Source organism: Aulostomus chinensis, chromosome 4 (genome assembly GCF_037954235.1).
Source record: "Aulostomus chinensis isolate RoL2024-O1b breed Wild chromosome 4, RoL_Achi_v1.0, whole genome shotgun sequence".
NCBI classification, from domain to species: Eukaryota; Metazoa; Chordata; class Actinopteri; order Syngnathiformes; family Aulostomidae; genus Aulostomus; species Aulostomus chinensis.
This window is the reverse complement of record NC_141323.1, coordinates 27,379,300-27,400,195: the sequence shown is the minus strand read 5'-3', so window position 1 is coordinate 27,400,195 and position 20,896 is coordinate 27,379,300. Positions and strand designations below refer to the sequence as shown.

The 20,896-nt window shown below is 41.7% G+C and overlaps 8 non-coding genes and 6 pseudogenes across 8 annotated transcripts; 1 reads left to right on the top strand and 13 right to left on the bottom strand.

Moving 5' to 3' along the window:
- Window positions 1–1,166: 1,166 nt before the first annotated feature.
- On the bottom strand, window positions 1,167–1,248 carry trnas-gcu (transfer RNA serine (anticodon GCU)). The gene has a single exon. It is a non-coding gene; the product is annotated as a tRNA-Ser (tRNA).
- A 3,852-nt stretch (window positions 1,249–5,100) lies between these two features.
- trnak-uuu (transfer RNA lysine (anticodon UUU)) lies at window positions 5,101–5,173 on the top strand. The gene has a single exon. It is a non-coding gene; the product is annotated as a tRNA-Lys (tRNA).
- Window positions 5,174–12,352: 7,179 nt separating this feature from the next.
- On the bottom strand, window positions 12,353–12,471 carry LOC147264869 (5S ribosomal RNA). The gene has a single exon (XR_015112881.1). It is a non-coding gene; the product is annotated as a 5S ribosomal RNA (ribosomal RNA).
- Window positions 12,472–12,782: 311 nt separating this feature from the next.
- On the bottom strand, window positions 12,783–12,901 carry LOC147264868 (5S ribosomal RNA). The gene has a single exon (XR_015113601.1). It is a non-coding gene; the product is annotated as a 5S ribosomal RNA (ribosomal RNA).
- A 311-nt stretch (window positions 12,902–13,212) lies between these two features.
- Window positions 13,213–13,331, bottom strand: LOC147264867 (5S ribosomal RNA; annotated as a pseudogene).
- Window positions 13,332–13,641: 310 nt separating this feature from the next.
- Window positions 13,642–13,760, bottom strand: LOC147264866 (5S ribosomal RNA). The gene has a single exon (XR_015114786.1). It is a non-coding gene; the product is annotated as a 5S ribosomal RNA (ribosomal RNA).
- A 308-nt stretch (window positions 13,761–14,068) lies between these two features.
- Window positions 14,069–14,187, bottom strand: LOC147264865 (5S ribosomal RNA; annotated as a pseudogene).
- A 309-nt stretch (window positions 14,188–14,496) lies between these two features.
- On the bottom strand, window positions 14,497–14,615 carry LOC147264864 (5S ribosomal RNA; annotated as a pseudogene).
- Window positions 14,616–14,923: 308 nt separating this feature from the next.
- Window positions 14,924–15,042, bottom strand: LOC147264863 (5S ribosomal RNA; annotated as a pseudogene).
- A 308-nt stretch (window positions 15,043–15,350) lies between these two features.
- On the bottom strand, window positions 15,351–15,469 carry LOC147264862 (5S ribosomal RNA). Its single transcript, XR_015114785.1, has one exon. It is a non-coding gene; the product is annotated as a 5S ribosomal RNA (ribosomal RNA).
- Window positions 15,470–15,776: 307 nt separating this feature from the next.
- LOC147264861 (5S ribosomal RNA) lies at window positions 15,777–15,895 on the bottom strand (annotated as a pseudogene).
- Window positions 15,896–16,205: 310 nt separating this feature from the next.
- Window positions 16,206–16,324, bottom strand: LOC147264860 (5S ribosomal RNA). Its single transcript, XR_015115280.1, has one exon. It is a non-coding gene; the product is annotated as a 5S ribosomal RNA (ribosomal RNA).
- A 310-nt stretch (window positions 16,325–16,634) lies between these two features.
- LOC147264859 (5S ribosomal RNA) lies at window positions 16,635–16,743 on the bottom strand (annotated as a pseudogene).
- A 310-nt stretch (window positions 16,744–17,053) lies between these two features.
- LOC147264858 (5S ribosomal RNA) lies at window positions 17,054–17,172 on the bottom strand. Its single transcript, XR_015113471.1, has one exon. It is a non-coding gene; the product is annotated as a 5S ribosomal RNA (ribosomal RNA).
- Window positions 17,173–20,896: the final 3,724 nt, after the last annotated feature.

The window sequence follows — 20,896 nt, the reverse complement described above, 5'->3', positions numbered from 1 at the left end:
TAGCTGAATCTGACAGGTGAAGGTTTGGAACTACAAGATGGTTGATGTTTTCTTGACTTGATGCTCTGACTGTCAGGGTAGATGACAGCTTCTTTCTGCTGCTGCATCTGAGTGGCTATGATGTGAGGTTTTACCTCCCAAGTTTGTCTGGTTCCAGGGGAAATTTTAAAATTTCAGTCCCCAACCTTGGCTGTTCTGAAACTCTTCTCCTGAATCACTCCTGAGCTGCAGAAAGAAAAAATACCAGTGCCCAACCAGATCAACTTAATGGCTGCTAACAGCCTCAGACACTTGATTTCCATCAATCTGGAGCCAAGAAGGCCCTCACCTGTGGTTCTCCTCCAGGAGGGTCCAGGTTCTGCCATTGTGGCTCCTTGTGCCACTGCCAGAGAGCCTCAGCTGCACACTGCAACATTTCAACAGGAGATTTACATTCCTTCAAATGTCCTGACATCTTATTCCAATGGTTCTGTTCCATATTTATATTTTAAAATCAATCACACGATGAAAGCTGCCACAGCTGGTTTAAGTGAGAGAACACACTAAGAGATTTGAAACCAGTAAAATATGCTTTTCTGTGTGCAAACTAGTGAGGGGCATGGAAGGATATTTTACCACCAATACAGAACCCAAACTTTAGTCATGTGATGAGATGGCGACTGTGAAGAGTGATTATGAAGTTAATGGACAAAATGTGAATTGAAAGTAAATACATTAAAAAATACTAAATAAACAAATAAATAAAAGAAGGAGCAGAAATGACATTTTTCTGCACAAATTTACTGGTATTAGACTGCATTTTTGGTTCATGAGTAGATGAAAGAGTATCACATATATATTATATACATGTGATACATGCACGTGGCTTTGGACAAAAGCTGAAAGAAATTGTAGAATTATTTAAACATACCAAGTGAACTGTTTCAGGTTTCTTGAAGATGCTTCAGCTCTCATCCAAGAGGTGTCTTCAGTTTTCTTCACTGATGGGAGGATTTATAGCTCTGTGGGGGCGGGACCTTCTACAGAGGTGATTGACACATGTGAGCTCTGGGTGTCAGAGTTGTTTTGGTCAGGTTGTGAAAGGGAAGTTGACTCAACTGGTATCTGTGTCAGTTAAAAGCCTCACAGTAATTCCATCATCTAGGAGTAGAAACCAGAGTCGCTCACGACGAGGATGGGATTCGAACCCATGCGTGCAGAGCACAATGGATTAGCAGTCCATCGCCTTAACCACTCGGCCACCTCGTCTGCTGACAGCAACCCTGAGCTTTATAACACCTGAACTCTTTGGAGCCTATTTGTCAGAAATGGACCCAGCAGGAGCCACTGAACACAACTCTGACATAATCAGGCTTCTTCCCAGCAGCATCGTGCTACAGAAGGCAGAATACAGACCATCGATACATCATCAGAGTGAACACCAGCTGATGTTTACAAGTTTAATTCACCTTTTACTAAAAAATGACATCCAAGCTCAGATTCTCTTGTCCTGATTGAACAAGTAAATGTTTAAGAAGATGAGAGTACCAGACTTTTTCATCCAAGGAAACAAGCATCCTATCACTGTCCTATGCAGAGTTTCTTTAAAAGAAAGTGAGATAACCTCAAGATTTTCTTTTTCCTCTTGTTGGATTTTGCCACAGATAATCAGAGCCAATCAAAAGCTTGTTGGACTTTAATGTTGGAGGACTGAACAAGTCATGACATCATCAGTTTTACCTTCACAGGTGCTTCATTTACTTTACTTTCAATTTTACAGAGGTAGAACCTGAAATCAAAGCTGTCCATCAAAAGAAGTGAAAGCTTCCCAGGCTGTGATGTTCTTGTCTACAAACTCTGTCTTGTATGGAGCTTCAATCTTTAATAAAAAGAATAAAAAGAAGATAACATTTGTTGTGATTTGACGCTTTAAAAATAAAACTTACGACTTACATGGAAACTGTCTGGGGGGGGGTGGAGCCTCCATCAGGTATGTGTTTGATGTCTGAATTCTGTCTCTGATGTCTGAATTCTGTCTTTGATCTCTGGGTTCTGAGCATTGATCTCCTGCTTCAGTCTTTGATCTCTGACTGATCCTAAACTAATCAAAGGATCACATCAGCATATTGGTCCAGTCTACAGATGGTGATTTTACCTATTTGAAGCCTTATTTTGTGTTTGATGGACATTTTTAAAATCATTAATGACTTTTTGACTGAACATCCTGGACACTGTGGTGCCTGATGAGGAGACAACTTGGGTACAAAGTTGAAGAGGAGGGTTTTTGGAGAAGGGATATTTTTGCAGTGTTCCAAGTCAATAATAACTGTGGAAAAATGTCATCATTTTTCAAAATGTCCTCAGGAAGATGGTTTGTAATTCTGTCTCTCCCTCATCCTCAGCTGCTGCAGCACTTTAAAGAAAACCTTTGACTCGTGGATCTAACAAAGATCAGATGTTGTCTCCTCCAGAACATCAACACTTTAACGTTGTTGGCAGGACTCCAACCTGAGCAGGGAGACCCCAATGGATTTCTAGTCCATCGCCTTCACCACTCGGCCACAACAACCACATTCACACACACATTTGTAAAAGATTCACATTGACACAACTCTTTAAAATTGTGTCACAAGCCCATTTGTGTGAGGTCCTATTTTCTCTTTTTCAGCATTCCTTTGTTTCCAGGTCTCTAATAAGTGCAGAATTACAAAGACAAGCAAGCTTGATCCATCCTGGGCAGGTGATAGGAGCCATTGACCACTGGCCAGAGACCCTGGCACAGACGTTGGGGGTGGTGATAGAGAGCATTTCTACACTTATATTATACATTTATAGAATTCTACAATCCTACAATTTCATTGAGCAGACGCTTTTGTCCAGAGCCACTTGCATATTTTTTCGGTGAGTTTGGCTCCTGAGCTCAAGACAGTTGTGACTCATAAAGGACAGCTTCAAATGCAGCTGTGAAGCCTCATTGTCAGCTGGGAGGAACGACAGGTGTCTCCCTCTAGTGGCTCCTCACAGCAACACGAGCCTCATTTCATACACATGCATCCACCACCTCACTACCAAAGGCCAGTTGGGCCTCCACAGACAGGTGAGTTTCAAGTGTTGGACAAAGGTCTTTAAGATGTTCTTATTAATTCTATAACATCTGAGATTAAAATCTATGGAATTACAACCAACAAGCAGTCAAACACCTGATCAGATGCTCCTTCATGAGGCTGAGAAGAATCAATCTAAACTGGGATGAAGAAAATTAATTGAGAAGAGAAACCTACTGATTGGATGACATGGACCCACCTGATCCATGTCAGCCTTGTTGGAGCAGAAAGAGGTGGATCAGAGGAATCAGTGGATCAAGACTCAGGTGTCAGATGAAGAATCTCTTTATTCACAATGGAGTCAGAGAAATCTTCCAACGTGAGAGAACGTGACAGACCATTTTATACCACAGACAGGCTGTGTGTGTGTGTGTGTGTGTGTGTGTGTGTGTGTGTGTGTGTGTGTGCGTGTGTGTGTGTCCCTACTGACTGTCTGGGTGACTCACTAAATTCATAACTGAAGTGATTATTGAATTAATAAACAGAACATTTGTCCAAAAGTCATGATCAAATTCATGTAAAATCTGAGCAACGAGGGTTTGAAAATGTTCAAATGAGCCAAAACAATGTCCTGGGATCCAACCAGGGACCTTTAGATCCACACCAATCTTCCCTGACCCCAAAGAAACTGGAACATTTCAACAAATAAATTCAAATTCAACTCAGCAGCAACTCTAGAACAGTCAGAGCACTTGCTAATTCCCCTGTTAGCTCCAGATCAGACAATGCAGGCTCACCTTCACGCTTGGTTGTACAACCGTCACCAGTTGAAGCTTCTCTGGTTCAACAAACTCTGGGGACTCAAGACACAAATCAGCACCGGTGCAGGTCCAGATCCAGATGTTAGCTGATGGGGACAATGGCTTAAGGGAGCTCCAGGTAGCTGGTTTGAACTGGTCCCTCATCTCTGTGAGTAGAAACCATCTGAGGTGGAGGGTGAAGATCTGCTTTGACCTCCTGATCTCCCAGTAAAGCCAGCATAGATGTTGAGCTTGGAGGAGTTGATGGCCTCCTTCATCTTCTTGTTGGAGATGTTTGCTAAACTCAGCACCACCACAGATCAGAGGAAAGTCCACTTGTCAGCTGGACATTGGAGTTTCTAGTGACCTGCAGGATCTTAGTTGTGGTGGCAGCAGGCCTGTTCCAAGAGCTGGGCTAACATTCATGATCAGGCTTCATAATGGTTCTGGACCATTGAGTGATAGGAGCTGATCCTGGAGCAGCAGAAGACAAATATAGAGAAGAAAAGAAAAAAGACAGAGAGAAAGGAGGGAGAGAATGACAAAAAGATGGGAACAAGATGAGGGTGAAAGACAAGCAGAGAGAAAGACAGGGGGATGGAAGACAGACAGACAACCAACAACCGCAACAGCAGCAATAATAGTTTTGATATTGTCCTGTTATTGATGTTTTCATGTGAAAGTGGCATATTTAAGATAAAAGACACTGTTAGAACAGAAAGATCCAGAAAACCCACCAACCAGAGGTGTGTCTGGTACAGATGTGGAATTATTGGCTCACACAATGTTGAGGCAACTGGGAAGAAGACAAACAAAAAAGGCTTGTGTGATTCAGACATTCATCAAAAATGGTCCTGTAGAACTGTTCAATGTGTCATGACTTCAGAAGCTCAAATCCTCTCTAAGTTCTAGTGAGAGTGGAAGAGATTATAAAATGAGAGAAGCAGGGCCTTCACTCAGAGCTGAAACAGCTCAGTTGGGAGAGCGTTAGACTGAAGATCTAAAGGTCCCTGGTCCAATCCCAGGTTTCAGCAGAGGAACAGCATTGACTTTACTTTCCAGTGGAGGAACTGCAGACATGAAGGAAACGAACATCTTGTCCTGTGCATTCTAATAACATTCAAGACATTTTTGGAGCCTCTTGTTGGATTTTGCCACAGAGAATCAGAGCCAATCAAAAGCATGGTGGACTTACACATGGAGTATTGAACAAGTCAAGAAAGCAGCAGTTTGACCTTCACAGGCATTTCTTTTCCTGTCTAAATGCTGAAAGAAGAGCCTGAGTAGCTCAGATGGTAGAGCATCAGACTTTTAATCTGAGGGTCCAGGGTTCAAGTCCCTGTTCAGGTGCTATGCTGGTGTTCCAGTGTTTGACAACATGGTACTGGATTAAGTTCATTGTTGAACAAACTGTTATCATCAGAAGTAGAAGTGTTCTTGTCTTGCCACTGCGAGACTGTAGCTGCAGGTCAAATGTGAGATAAAAGTGACTAATAATAATTTCATGTGGCATGCAATTAACGAAAGACCACAAATAACACTGGTCAAGTTAATTTTATTTGTATTGCACCAAATCAAAACAAAACTTATCTCATGACACTTTACAGGTAGAGCAGGTCCAGTACCAAACTGCTTCAATGAATCTACACCCAAATATTCTCCATCAGCAAGCCAAATAGGTGTCCTGTCAATAAAAGAAAAGAATGTTGATGTCATCCAGAGAAAAGTACTGCATCTGCCATCTGTCTACTTCAAATTAACCACTGCATGACATTCCATTCCAAAGCTGCGGAGGGCGCTTCAAGAAAAGGTGTGTGAGGGAAGCTCGCTCATGCTGGTCCCCAAAGACTCAAAGCGGCCCTTTCCTCACAAAGAAACTAAAAAGCTTACAGCACCTGGTATTCCCAGGCGGTCTTCCATTCAAGTACTAACCAGGCCCGACCCTGCTTAGCTTCCGAGATCAGATGAGATCGGGCGTGTTTTTTTTTTTTTGTCTTTTATTATCAAAAATACAGCATACATTTTTACCAACTGTACATTCTTATTTACATGACAAAATTTAACAATTATATAAAAAATAAATTCCTTCAGGAAAGAAATCTTACCCAAAAAAAACCCCACCCTTGATACACCTCGAACTTGATGAAAACACCATCAGTTTTTTTTTTTTTTTTTTTTTAATTAAGTTAAATTTAGACAAATAAACCAACACTATGGGCCTACAGCCACTGGAGCAATGCAGGTCATTCCAAAAAAATAAATAAAAATTAAAGAGAGAAAAAAAAAACTCATGGGACTAAAAAGAACAAATTCCTGTCGTGAAGTGTCACACACACAAATTTTTTTTTTTTTAATGAAATTTTATCAAAATGAAATGTTAAACATACCCAAACATAAACCACCCAATTTGCTCACCCCTTTATTAAATTTGAAAAATACTTTGCTTGATAAAAAAAAGACTACTTAGATGGGAATTTGAAGAGAAAACATACCATTGTCAATCTTGTTGATTTCAATTTTGCCATTTGCTATGTTGAAAAATGTGTTTTTCCTGCAGAAAGTGTTTTCAAAAATATCCTTGTCCATGTCATGTAAGATTTGTAGGTGCGTCAAGAGTGTTGTGTAAAAAACCCCAAATATGTTTATTTTCTTCTTTTCATAGAGAGCGTAGTTTCTAGTTGTCCATATTGATTTTTTTGCAAAAGTGAGTATGGTATTTATGAGAGTCCTGTTCTGATCCTTTTGTTTCAGTGTTGTACCAAAGAGAAGAGTCCATGTCCATAGTGTTTCATCTGTCAAACTGAAATTGCAGTGCTCTTGCAGTAGCATCCTTATGAAATTCCTGAATTTATGCGATTCCTTGCAGTTGATGAATAGATGCTCCTGGTCTTCCGGTTCTTTATTGCAGATTTGGCATGTCCTACTGTAGTTTTCCTTATTAATCTGGTGTAATTTGATTCCTGTGAAAATTCTCCTGTGTCTGATATTGAATTCTAGCTTGAAAGTATTGCTGTCCATGTAAGGTATGTTAAGGTTTTGCCAGATTTTCCCTATCGGTATTCCCTTGAATAATTGTGCCCAGTGTTTTTCTGCTTTTGGAGTGCGTTTCATTGAGTTAATCCCTATGGTGTACCAGTCCTTTGTTTTCACCTGTGACAGCTCTTTCCCTGTGTACTGTGTGACAAGCTCAAGCGGTGGGAGTTCGGGGTCTGCTCTCGATTTGTCCGTGATGATTAAGTTTCTCCACAGTGAGGTTATGTTTCTGTTGATTTTGTTACCTAGTCCATTTAGGTAATCCTTTCTGCACGGTGTCCCTGTTTTTTTGAGTTGGGTTGTGACTTTCCTGAGACTGAACAGACCCCTTTCCCCCACCACTTGACCGACCCTTGTTATATTATGTTGCTGAAGTGCCCTGCATTTAAGTGTCCTACCATTGTGTGTGAAAAAGGTGCTTTCGAGAAAAGGTAACTGCAGCACATGACTTTTCTGACTGCACTTAGGCCTGAGGTGGGGCAGGAATTTGCCCCATGCCTCTAGCACCTCCTGGTACAACATCGGTAGCGAGCCATGGCTTTTCCCAGGAAGGAGGTGATAAAGAGGGAGTTTCTCCCCCTCCCCGTACTCAGCCAGGTAGCCCGCCATTGTGTCCTCCCAGGGGTACTGCCTGTTCGAATCGAGAAAATTTCTAACTAATTTGGCCCTGAGTGCATCTTTTTTTGCACTGATGTCAATTAGTCCTAATCCCCCTCCCTTTTATTAGCAATTATCACCCGATGAGCGATCGAATTTCCCTTTCCCCTCCAAAGGAAGGAGGAGATCGCTTCATTGAGCGAATTTAGTGCCCACTGCGGTAGCTCACAGGCCCCCAAAACATGATTAATTTTTGACAGTATGAAGGCATTGATGACAATTACCTTTCCTCTCAGGCTTAAACCCCTACTTCTCCATAAATTAAGTGTATTTTCTACCTTTTTTACAAGTTCTCTCCACCCTAAGTCCCTGGCTTCCCCTTCATTTTTACCAGTGTATACACCCAGTATTTTCCTGTATTCTTTAGTGCTAAAACCCCAATTATTTTTGAAACTATTTTTACCGAATTCCATCATTTCTGACTTATTTCTGTTAACCTTAGCTCCTGATGCTTTTTCATATCTTTCTAGATGTTTTATAATATAATTTAAATTTTCTTCATTTTTAAACATTATATTGATATCATCCGCAAATTGTGCTATTTTAACGACTTTGTCTCTATATGTTTTTATACCTATAATATTCTTATCATTCATTATACTTAAAGCTAGTGGCTCAGCAACAATACTGTATAAAAGAGCCGAAAGCGGGCATCCTTGCCTTACCGATCTTTTTAATTTGATCTTTTCTGTTAGTTGTCCATTTATCTTTATTTGACTGTATGCATTATTGTATAATAATTTAATCCATCTAATAAAGCCTTCACCGTATCCAAATCTTTTTAAAGTTTTATATAAGAAAAGATGTTCTACTCTGTCGAATGCTTTCTCCAAATCAATTCCGAGCAGATACCCCCCCTGTGCTGCCATTGTCCTGACGGTATCCTTTATTGTAAGGATCGTATCTATGATGTCTCTATCTGGTATGCCGTATGCCTGTGTATTACCAATAATGGTTCCTATTGTAAGTTTAAGCCTGTTTGCCAGTGTTTTGGTCAGTATCTTGTAATCTGTATTGAGTAAACTTATTGGTCTATAGTTTGTTATATCCTGTTTTGAACCTTTATTTTTGTAGATAAGTGAAATTATTCCTGCAGTGAATGTATTGGATGTTCTCTGTTCCCGTTCCATTGAGTGGTACAATGACAGCAACAGGGGAGCTATCTGCTCTTTGAAACAAATATAAAATTCTGCTGTTAAACCATCTACCCCTGGACTTTTGTTTTTATTTAAGCTATCTATTGCCGTCTTTATCTCATTAATAGTAATTTGTGCATCAGACCATTCCTTATCCTCCACTGAAATACTACTTTGGATATTTGATAACAACTTGTCTACCTCTTCGCTATTGCTATATCCATTATCAAATAATTCTTTATAAAACTCTGTAGTTACTCTTAGTATATTTTCTTGATCGTCATATTCTTTTCCAGTTATATCGTTGATTTTTTCGATTATAGTTTTGTTTTGTTCTTGGTTTTCGAGCCCCAAAAAATATGCGGTGCATTTTTCTCCTTCTACTAAATTTTTAACTCTGCTTCTTATCATTGCACCTCTGCATTTTATTTTTTCTATGTTTCCTAGTTTTGCTTTATATAATTCATAGTTTTCTGTGTTTCTGTTAGGTTCTTTATCAAATAATGCTATTTCATGATTGATTAATTTTCTTAGTCGATTTTCTTCCAGCTCCTCTCTCCACTTTTTCTCTTTACTATAATTTATACTACTTCTTTTAATTCTTTGCTTTAGAATTTCCCACTTTTCTATCAAATTATTTTCTATTTTCATTTCAATTTTTGCATAATCAAGCAGTTTTGTGGTTTTTTTAACGTAAGTTGAATCTGCCAGGAGGCTGGAGTTGAGGCACCAGGTACCTCCCCCCCTGAAACCTCCTGCAGCACCCAAGTAACACTCAATTGTTGCGTGATCACTCCATGCGTTATAATTATATTGTATTTTATTGATCTGTTTTGTTGCTTCAGGGGCCACTAGACATAAATCTATTCTGGCTTGTTTCATTTTTCCCTGCACAACCTGTCTTCTGGAGTACTCTTTCTTGAATGGGTTGTGAATTCTCCATACATCTGTCAAATTGTGAATATTCATTAAATTATATAGCTCAGTTCTGCTTGTGTCATTCTTGTATACATTGTTAATTGATATATCATCCTTAGTTAATGCGATATTGAAATCTCCTATTATTATGGTTCTATGATCTATCCATCTGCTTATACTATTTAGAAACATTTTCCTTTCCTTTTCACAGTTACTGGCATATATGTTAACAATTCTGTATGTTCTATTGTTTATGCAAACATCTATAATAAGTATTCTACCTTTCTTGTCATGATATATTAACTTGCTATTGGTACTTATAGTCTTTTTTACTAAAATAGCTACGCCACAAGATTTACTTGTGCCGTTGCTAAAAAAGACATCTCCTTCCCACATTTTGCTTGCTGCCGCCACGCTATCCCCTTCCCACCTTGTCTCCTGTAAGCAGAGAATGTCACACTTGCTTTTAAGTAAAATGGCGGTCATCCTGCCATAAGTGCGGAGTCCATTGACATTAAGGGAGTGCAGCAGAAACATGGTCAGACCAAAAAAACCTTTAAACAGCCAATTTTCCCTCAAGATTTTTTACCTCTCCCTCCTTCTTTCTTCTGTTTTTTCTTCATCGCAGCATCTTTTATTGAGGTGTGCTTTTTCCGAATATTTTTTATTGTGGCAAAGTCCATTTCCGAGTCACTGTTTGATCTACTCTGAGGAGGGAAGGTGGAGGGCACATTTAAGGTAGGTACCCTGGTGGATGTGGCTGCTGCCGGCTGCAATTCTCTTGGGGTATCCCCCACCTCCATTGATTCCAGGAGTTGAGAAGGCTCCGGCTCCTTTTCGGACCCGTTTCCTCCTCCATCCTTTCCTCTCTGCTGTGGGCCTGAGTCAGTGCTCATGTCATTCAGACTTGAACCAAGCCTTGTGCCTGGGCTCTGCACCACTTTAGGAGGGCTCTGGGTTCTCTGAGGGGCGTAACCCTCACCAGCAGCCTGCTTGGCGGCGCCACTACCCACCTCGTCATCTTCCTCCTCATCCTCCGTTCCTCCCTCACTTAAACCTTCCATCTCACTGTACAGCTCCTCAGATCCAGATTCCACCACAATATCCTCATCACTATAATTACAATTACATTCATCAATTTTGTTCCAACACACCTCACATTTCTGTATCTTATTAGGTTTCCTGTTGCACTCCCTTGCATAATGCCCCTGGACACCACACTTATGGCAGGAGAACTCAGGACAGTCCCTTAGGATGTGCCCCGGCTGGAGGCACATCCTACACACCCTAGCCTGCCTATCATGTATGACCCTGAAATATTCCGGTCCCATTGCTGTGTCAAACCGTGCTGAATAAGGCAGAGATTGGACTTTATCTGTAAACTTTACTTTGAGAAACCGCGTCCCATCAGCAATTTGCGTACCCGGCCACATCCTCCTCCTTATAGTTGATGCAGCTGAGACTCCCCACCCTTCTAGCTTTTGTAAAATTTCCTCATCTCTGATGTAAGCTGGTAAGCTTAAAAAAGAAACCATGAGTTCATCATTACACAGATCTTTGACATGCACTGTGTTGTCCCCAATTTTGAAACCATCTAGGATTCTCTCTTTCCCTTTGATGTGTGACATGGTAATTTCATATTTCTGCGGCCCTGTCGCCCTACAGGCTATTAAACCTCCACACAGTGCTCTTATGCATCTCATTAATTCGAGAACTGGGACTTCATCCTGCCCAGTTACCTCGACACTGACCGTCAGTTCTCTGTCATACTTGTGGTCGCCACCCGCAGATTTCGCCGCTCCATGTCGCTGCTGCAGCTGCCTTTCCCCACCAGACGCCGCATCTCTTTCCGCCGCCAATTCTCTCTCACTCTCCGTCGCCTCTCCAGTAGCTCCTCGCTGCCCAGGTCTTCTCGGAACCACGTCTTCAGCTCTGTTCTTCAGGCCACCAGCTCTCGTTGCCTGTGGACCGGCTCCAGCGCTCCTTCCACACATCTCCTCTGAATCAGCCGCTGCTCGCCGTCTTTCCCCCGCTGTCGCTGCGGAAGCCGCTCTCGCATTTCCCTCCGGCAGTTTTCCTTCCGACTTCTTCATGTTTCGTTTCTGATTGTTTCTTTTAACAAGCAACCATTTTTCATTTTCTTCACCTGTTTGTGCGTTTACGTCAAGTCCGTTTTCCATGCTCGTAATCTGAAATCCGTTTGCAGAGTTCAAATCCATTTGGTCCGTCCGAAAGTTTTCCATTAGGAAAAAAAAACTCAAATTGACCTCCCCCGATCAGTATAAAAACTGTCGGGGGGAAAAAATGTTCACTCTAAAAACGAACCAAAAATGCACGGAAAATAAGGAAGAACAATGAAAAAGGCTGAAAAAAACGAAAGAAATGGGAAAAGCGGAGTCCGCGACCTCCGTGTGTCGTGCTGTCAGCGTACCGTCTGATTGGCGCATGCGTGTTCAGAGTGGTATGGCCGTAAGCCCTTGACTCTTACACACATGGGCTCTATATCCATTTCACTCACTTTACAACCTCAGAAAGAAAGTGAAGCGCAAAAGCCTCAGAGTCTTTTCACACGCCAAATAGGTGTCCAGTCAATAAAAGAAAAGAATGTTGATGTCATCTAGAGAAAAGTACTGCATCTGCCATCTGTCTACTTCAAATTACACGCTGCATGACATTCAATTTCAAAGCTGAAGAAAGGCGCTTCAAGAAAAGGTGTTTGAGGGAAGCTCGCTCATGCAGGTCCCCAAAGACTCAAAGCTGCCCTTTCCTCACAAAGAAACAAAAAAGCTTACAGCACCTGGTATTCCCAGGTGGTCTTCCATCCAAGTACTAACCAGGCCCGACCCTGCTTAGCTTCCGAGATCAGACGAGATCGGGGGTGTTCAGAGTGGTATGGCCGTAAGCCCTTGACTCTGACACACATGGGCTCTAAATACATTTCACACACTTTACAACCTCAAAAAAAAAAAGTGATGCGCAACAGCCTCAGGGTCTTTTCACACGCCAAATCGGTGTCCTGTCAATAAAAGAAAAGAATGTTGATGTCATCGAGAGAAAAGTACTGCATCTGCCATCTGTCTTCTTTAAATTAACCACTGCATGACATTCCATTCATAAACTGCGGAGGGCGCTTCAAGAAAAGGTGTGTGAGGGAAGCTCGCTCATGCAGGTCCCCAAAGACTCAAAGCTGCCCTTTCCTCACAAAGAAACAAAAAAGCTTACAGCACCTGGTATTCCCAGGTGGGATTCCATCCAAGTACTAACCAGGCCCGACCCTGCTTAGCTTCCGAGATCAGACGAGATCGGGGGTGTTCAGAGTGGTATGGCCGTAAGCCCTTGACTCTGACACACATGGGCTCTAAATACATTTCACACACTTTACAACCTCAAAAAAAAAAAGTGATGCGCAACAGCCTCAGGGTCTTTTCACACGCCAAATCGGTGTCCTGTCAATAAAAGAAAAGAATGTTGATGTCATCGAGAGAAAAGTACTGCATCTGCCATCTGTCTTCTTTAAATTAACCACTGCATGACATTCCATTCCAAAACTGCGGAGGGCGCTTCAAGAAAAGGTGTGTGAGGGAAGCTCGCTCATGCAGGTCCCCAAAGACTCAAAGCGGCCCTTTCCTCACAATGAAACAAAAAAGCTTACAGCACCTGGTATTCCCAGGCGATCTCCCATCCAAGTACTAACCAGGCCCGACCCTGCTAAGCTTCCGAGATCAGACGAGGTCGGGCGTGTTCAGAGTGGTATGGCCAAAAGCCCTTGACTCTCACACACATGGGCTCTATATCCATTTCACTCACTTTACAACCTCAAAAAAAATGTGATGTGCAAAAGCCTCACGGTCTTTTTACACACCAAATAGTTGTCCTGTCAATACAAAGAAAAGAATGTTGATGTCATCGAGAGAAAAGTACTGCATCTGCCATCTGTCTACTTCAAATTACACACTGCATGACATTCCATTCGAAAGCTGTGGAGGGCGCTTCAAGAAAAGGTGTGTGAGGGAAGCTCGCTCATGCTGGTCCCCAAACACTCAAAGCTGCCCTTTCCTCACAATGAAACAAAAAAGCTTTCAGCACCTGGTATTCCCAGGCGGTCTCCCATCCAAGTACTAACCAGGCCCGACCCTGCTTAGCTTCCGAGATCAGACGAGATCGGGCATGTTCAGAGTGGGATGGCCGTAAGCCCTTGACTCTTACACACATGGGCTCTATATCCATTTCACTCACTTTACAACCTCAGAAAAATGTGAAGCGCAAAAGCCTCAGGGTCTTTTCACACGCCAAAAAGGTATCCTGTCAATAAAAGAAAAGAATGTTGATGTCATCTAGAGAAAAGTACTGCATCTGCCATCTGTCTACTTCAAATTAACCACTGCATGACATTCCATTCCAAAGCTGTGGAGGGCGCTTCAAGAAAAGGTGTGTGAGGGAAGCTCGCTCATGCTGGTCCCCAAACACTCAAAGCTGCCCTTATCTCACAATGAAACAAAAAAGCTTACAGCACCTGGTATTCCCAGGCGGTCTCCCATCCAAGTACTAACCAGGACCAAACCTGCTAAGCTTCCAAGATCAGACGAGATCAGGCGTGTTCAGAGTGGTATGGCCGTAAGCCCTTGACTCTCACACACATGGGCTCTATATCCATTTCACTCACTTTACAACCTCAGAAAAATGTGAAGCGCAAAAGCCTCAGGTTCTTTTCACACGCCAAATAGGTGTCCTGTCAATACAAAGAAAAGAATGTTGATGTCATCGAGAGAAAAGTACTGCATCTGCCATCTGTCTACTTCAAATTACACACTGCATGACATTCCATTCGAAAGCTGTGGAGGGCGCTTCAAGAAAAGGTGTGTGAGGGAAGCTCGCTCATGCTGGTCCCCAAACACTCAAAGCTGCCCTTTCCTCACAATGAAACAAAAAAGCTTTCAGCACCTGGTATTCCCAGGCGGTCTCCCATCCAAGTACTAACAAGGCCCGACCCTGCTTAGCTTCCGAGATCAGACAAGTTCGGGCATGTTCAGAGTGGGATGGCCGTAAGCCCTTGACTCTTACACACATGGGCTCTATATCCATTTCACTCACTTTACAACCTCAGAAAAATGTGAAGCGCAAAAGCCTCAGGGTCTTTTCACACGCCAAATAGGTGTCCTGTCAATAAAAGAAAAGAATGTTGATGTCATCTAGAGAAAAGTACTGCATCTGCCATCTGTCTACTTCAAATTAACCACTGCATGACATTCCATTCCAAAGCTGTGGAGGGCGCTTCAAGAAAAGGTGTGTGAGGGAAGCTCGCTCATGCTGGTCCCCAAACACTCAAAGCTGCCCTTATCTCACAATGAAACAAAAAAGCTTACAGCACCTGGTATTCCCAGGCGGTCTCCCATCCAAGTACTAACCAGGACCAAACCTGCTAAGCTTCCAAAATCAGACAAGATCAGGCGTGTTCAGAGTGGTATGGCCGTAAGCCCTTGACTCTCACACACATGGGCTCTATATCCATTTCACTCACTTTACAACCTCAGAAAAATGTGAAGCGCAAAAGCCTCAGGGTCTTTTCACACGCCAAATAGGTGTCCTGTCAATAAAAGAAAAGAATGTTGATGTCATCTAGAGAAAAGTACTGCATCTGCCATCTGTCTACTTCAAATTACACACTGCATGACATTCCATTCGAAAGCTGTGGAGGGCGCTTCAAGAAAAGGTGTGTGAGGGAAGCTCGCTCATGCTGGTCCCCAAACACTCAAAGCTGCCCTTTCCTCACAATGAAACAAAAAAGCTTTCAGCACCTGGTATTCCCAGGCGGTCTCCCATCCAAGTACTAACCAGGCCCGACCCTGCTTAGCTTCCGAGATCAGACGAGATCGGGCATGTTCAGAGTGGGATGGCCGTAAGCCCTTGACTCTTACACACATGGGCTCTATATCCATTTCACTCACTTTACAACCTCAGAAAAATGTGAAGCGCAAAAGCCTCAGGGTCTTTTCACACGCCAAATAGGTGTCCTGTCAATAAAAGAAAAGAATGTTGATGTCATCTAGAGAAAAGTACTGCATCTGCCATCTGTCTTCTTCAAATTAACCACTGCATGACATTCCATTTCAAAGCTGCGGAGAGCGCTTCAAGAAAAGCCGGTGAGGGAAGCTCGCTCATGCTGGTCACCAAACACTCAAAGCTGCCCTTTCCTCACAAAGAAACAAAAAAGCTTACAGCACCTGGTATTCCCAGGCGGTCTTCCATCCAAGTACGAACAAGGCCCGACCCTGCATAGCTTCCGAGATCAGACGAGATCGGGTGTGTTCAGAGTGGTATGGCCATAAGCCCTTGACTCTCACACACATGGGCTCTATATCCATTTCACTCACTTTACAACCTCAAAAAAAATGTGATGTGCAACAGCCTCACGGTCTTTTTACACACCAAATAGTTGTCCTGTCAATACAAAGAAAAAAATGTTGATGTCATCGAGAGAAAAGTACTGCATCTGCCATCTGTCTTCTTCAAATGAACCACTGCATGACATTCCATTCCAAAGCTGCGGAGGGCGCTTCAAGAAAAGGTGTGTGAGGGAAGCTCGTTCATGCTGGTCCCCAAAGATTCAAAGCTGCCCTTTCCTCACAAAGAAACAAAATAGCTTACAGCGCCTGGTATTCCCAGGCGGTCTCCCTTCCAAGTACTAACCAGGCCCGACCCTGCTTAGCTTCCGAGATCAGACGAGATCGGCCGTGTTCAGAGCGGGATGGCCGTAAGCCCTTGACTCTTACACACATGGGTTCTATATCCATTTCACTCACTTTACAATCTCAGAAAAAAAGTGATGTGCAACAGCCTCACGGTCTTTTCACACGCCAAATAGGTGTCCTGTCAATACAAAGAAAAAAATGTTGATGTCGTCTAGAGAAAAGTACTGCATCTGCAATCTGTCTACTTCAAATTACACACTGCATGACATTCCATTCCAAAGCTGCGGAGGGCGCTTCAAGAAAAGGTGTGTGAGGGAAGCTCGCTCATGCTGGTCCCCAAAGACTCAAAGCGGCCCTTTCCTCACAATGAAACAAAAAAGCTTACAGCACCTGGTATTCCCAGGCGGTCTCCCATCCAAGTACTAACCAGGCCCGACCCTGCTAAGCTTCCTAGATCAGACGTGTTCAGAGTGGTATGGCCGTAAGCCCTTGACTCTCACACACATGGGCTCTATATCCATTTCACTCACTTTACAACCTCAAAAAAAATGTGATGTGCAAAAGCCTCACGGTCTTTTTACACACCAAATAGTTGTCCTGTCAATACAAAGAAAAGAATGTTGATGTCATCTAGAGAAAAGTACTGCATCTGCAATCTGTCTACTTCAAATTACACACTGCATGACATTCCATTCGAAAGCTGTGGAGGGCGCTTCAAGAAAAGGTGTGTGAGGGAAGCTCGCTCATGCTGGTCCCCAAACACTCAAAGCTGCCCTTTCCTCACAAAGAAACAAAAAAGCTGACAGCACCTGGTATTCCCAGGCGGTCTCCCATCCAAGTACTAACCAGGCCCGACCCTGCTTAGCTTCCGAGATCAGACGAGTTCGGGCGTGTTCAGAGTGGTATGGCCGTAAGCCCTTGACTCTTACACACATGGGCTCTATATCCATTTCACTCACTTTACAATCTCAGAAAAAAAGTGAAGCGCAAAAGCCTCACGGTCTTTTCAAACGCCAAATAGGTGTCCTGTCAATACAAAGAAAAGAATGTTGATGTCATCTAGAGAAAAGTACTGCATCTGCCATCTGTCTTCTTCAAATTAACCACTGCATGACATTCCATTTCAAAGCTGCGGAGAGCGCTTCAAGAAAAGCCGGTGAGGGAAGCTCGCTCATGCTGGTCACCAAACACTCAAAGCTGCCCTTTCCTCACAAAGAAACAAAAAAGCTTACAGCACCTGGTATTCCCAGGCGGTCTTCCATCCAAGTACTAACCAGGCCCGACCCTGCTTAGCTTCCGAGATCAGATGAGATCGGGCATGTTTTTTTTTTTTTTTTGTCTTTTATTATCAAAAATACATCATACATTTTTACCAACTGTACATTCTTATTTACATGACAAAATTTAACAATTATATAAAAAATAAATTCCTTCAGGAAAGAAATCTTACCAAAAAAAACCCCCACCCTTGATACACCTCGAACTTGATGAAAACACCATCAGAGTTTTTTTTTTTTGTTTTTTTTTGTTTTTTTTTTTTTTTTTTTTTTTAATTAAGTTAAATTTAGACAAATAAACCAACACTATGTGCCTACAGCCACTGGAGCAATGCAGGTCATTCCAAAAAAAAAAAAATTAAAATTAAAGAGAGACAAAAAAAACTCCTGGGACTAAAAAGAACAAATTCCTGTCGTGAAGTGTCACACACACAATTTTTTTTTTTTTTTAAATGAAATTTTATCAAAATGAAATGTTGAACACACCAAAAACATAAACCACCCAATTTGCTCACCCCTTTATTAAATTTGAAAAATACTTTGCTTTATAAAAAAAAAGAGACTACTTAGCTGGGAATTTGAAGAGAAAACATACCATTGTCAATCTTGTTTATTTCAATTTTGCCATTTGCTATGTTGAAAAATGTGTTTTTCCTGCAGAAAGTGTTTTCAAAAATATCCTTGTCCATGTCATGTAAGATTTGTAGGTGCGTCAAGAGTGTTGTGCAAAAAACCCCAAATATGTTTATTTTCTTCTTTTCATAGAGAGCGTAGTTTCTAGTTGTCCATATTGATTTTTTTGCAAAAGTGAGTATGGTATTTATGAGAGTCCTGTTCTGATCCTTTTGTTTCAGTGTTGTACCAAAGAGAAGAGTCCATGTCCATAGTGTTTCATCTGTCAAACTGAAATTGCAGTGCTCTTGCAGTAGCATCCTTATGAAATTCCTGAATTTATCCGATTCCTTGCAGTTGATGAATAGATGCTCCTGGTCTTCCGGTTCTTTATTGCAGATTTGGCATGTCCTACTGTAGTTTTCCTTATTAATCTGGTGTAATTTGATTCCTGTGAAAATTCTCCTGTGTCTAATATTGAATTCTAGCTTGAAAGTATTGCTGTCCATGTAAGGTATGTTAAGGTTTTGCCAGATTTTTCCTATCGGTATTCCCTTGAATAATTGTGCCCAGTGTTTTTCTGCTTTTGGAGTGCGTTTAATTGAGTTAATCCCTATGGTGTACCAGTCCTTTGTTTTCACCTGTGACAGCTCTTTCCCTGTGTACTGTGTGACAAGCTCAAGCGGTGGGAGTTCGGGGTCTGCTCTTGATTTGTCCGTGATGATTAAGTTTCTCCACAGTGAGGTTATGTTTCTGTTGATTTTGTTACCTAGTCCATTTAGGTAATCCTTTCTGCACGGTGTCCCTGTTTTTTTGAGTTGGGTTGTGACTTTCCTGAGACTGAACAGACCCCTTTCCCCCACCACTTGACCGACCCTTGTTATATTATGTTGCTGAAGTGCCCTGCATTTAAGTGTCCTACCATTGTGTGTGAAAAAGGTGCTTTCGAGAAAAGGTAACTGCAGCACATGACTTTTCTGACTGCACTTAGGCCTGAGGTGGGGCAGGAATTTGCCCCATGCCTCTAGCACCTCCTGGTAGAACATCGGTAGCGAGCCATGGCTTTTCCCAGGAAGGAGGTGATAAAGAGGGAGTTTCTCCCCCTCCCCGTACTCAGCCAGGTAGCCCGCCATTGTGTCCTCCCAGGGGTACTGCCTGTTCGAATCGAGAAAATTTCTAACTAATTTGGCCCTGAGTGCATCTTTTTTTGCACTGATGTCAATTAGTCCTAATCCCCCCTCCCTTTTATTCGCAATTATCACCCGATGAGCGATCGAATTTCCCTTTCCCCTCCAAAGGAAGGAGGAGATCGCTTCATTTAGCGAATTTAGTGCCCACTGCGGTAGCTCACAGGCCCCCAAAACATGATTAATTTTTGACAGTATTAAGGCATTGATGACAATTACCTTTCCTCTCAGGCTTAAACCCCTACTTCTCCATAAATTAAGTGTATTTTCTACCTTTTTTACAAGTTCTCTCCACCCTAAGTCCCTGGCTTCCCCTTCATTTTTACCAATGTATACACCCAGTATTTTCCTGTATTCTTTAGTGCTAAAACCCCAATTATTTTTTAAACTATTTTTACCGAATTCCATCATTTCTGACTTATTTCTGTTAACCTTAGCTCCTGATGCTTTTTCATATCTTTCTAGATGTTTTATAATATAATTTAAATTTTCTTCATTTTTAAACATTATATTGATATCATCCGCAAATTGTGCTATTTTAACGACTTTGTCTCTATATGTTTTTATACCTATAATATTCTTATCATTCATTATACTTAAAGCTAGTGGCTCAGCAACAATACTGTATAAAAGAGCCGAAAGCGGGCATCCTTGCCTTACCGATCTTTTTAATTTGATCTTTTCTGTTAGTTGTCCATTTATCTTTATTTGACTGTATGCGTTATCGTATAATAATTTAATCCATCTAATAAAGCCTTCACCGTATCCAAATCTTTTTAAAGTTTTATATAAGAAAAGATGTTCTACTCTGTCGAATGCTTTCTCCAAATCAATTCCGAGCAGATACCCCCCCTGTGCTGCCATTGTCCTGACGGTATCCTTTATTGTAAGGATCGTATCTATGATGTCTCTATCTGGTATGCCGTATGCCTGTGTATTACCAATAATGGTTCCTATTGTAAGTTTAAGCCTGTTTGCCAGTGTTTTGGTCAGTATCTTGTAATCTGTATTGAGTAAACTTATTGGTCTATAGTTTGTTATATCCTGTTTTGAACCTTTATTTTTGTAGATAAGTGAAATTATTCCTGCAGTGAATGTATTGGATGTTCTCTGTTCCTGTTCCATTGAGTGGTACAATGACAGCAACAGGGGAGCTATCTGCTCTTTGAAACAAATATAAAATTCTGCTGTTAAACCATCTACCCCTGGACTTTTGTTTTTATTTAAGCTATCTATTGCCGTCTTTATCTCATTAATAGTAATTTGTGCATCAGACCATTCCTTATCCTCCACTGAAATACTACTTTGGATATTTGATAACAACTTGTCTACCTCTTCGCTATTGCTATATCCATTATCAAATAATTCTTTATAAAACTCTGTAGTTACTCTTAGTATATTTTCTTGATCGTCATATTCTTTTCCAGTTTTATCGTTGATTTTTTCTATTATAGTTTTGTTTTGTTTTTGCTTTTCGAGCCCCAAAAAATATGCGGTGCATTTTTCTCCTTCTACTAAATTTTTAACTCTGCTTCTTATCATTGCACCTCTGCATTTTATTTTT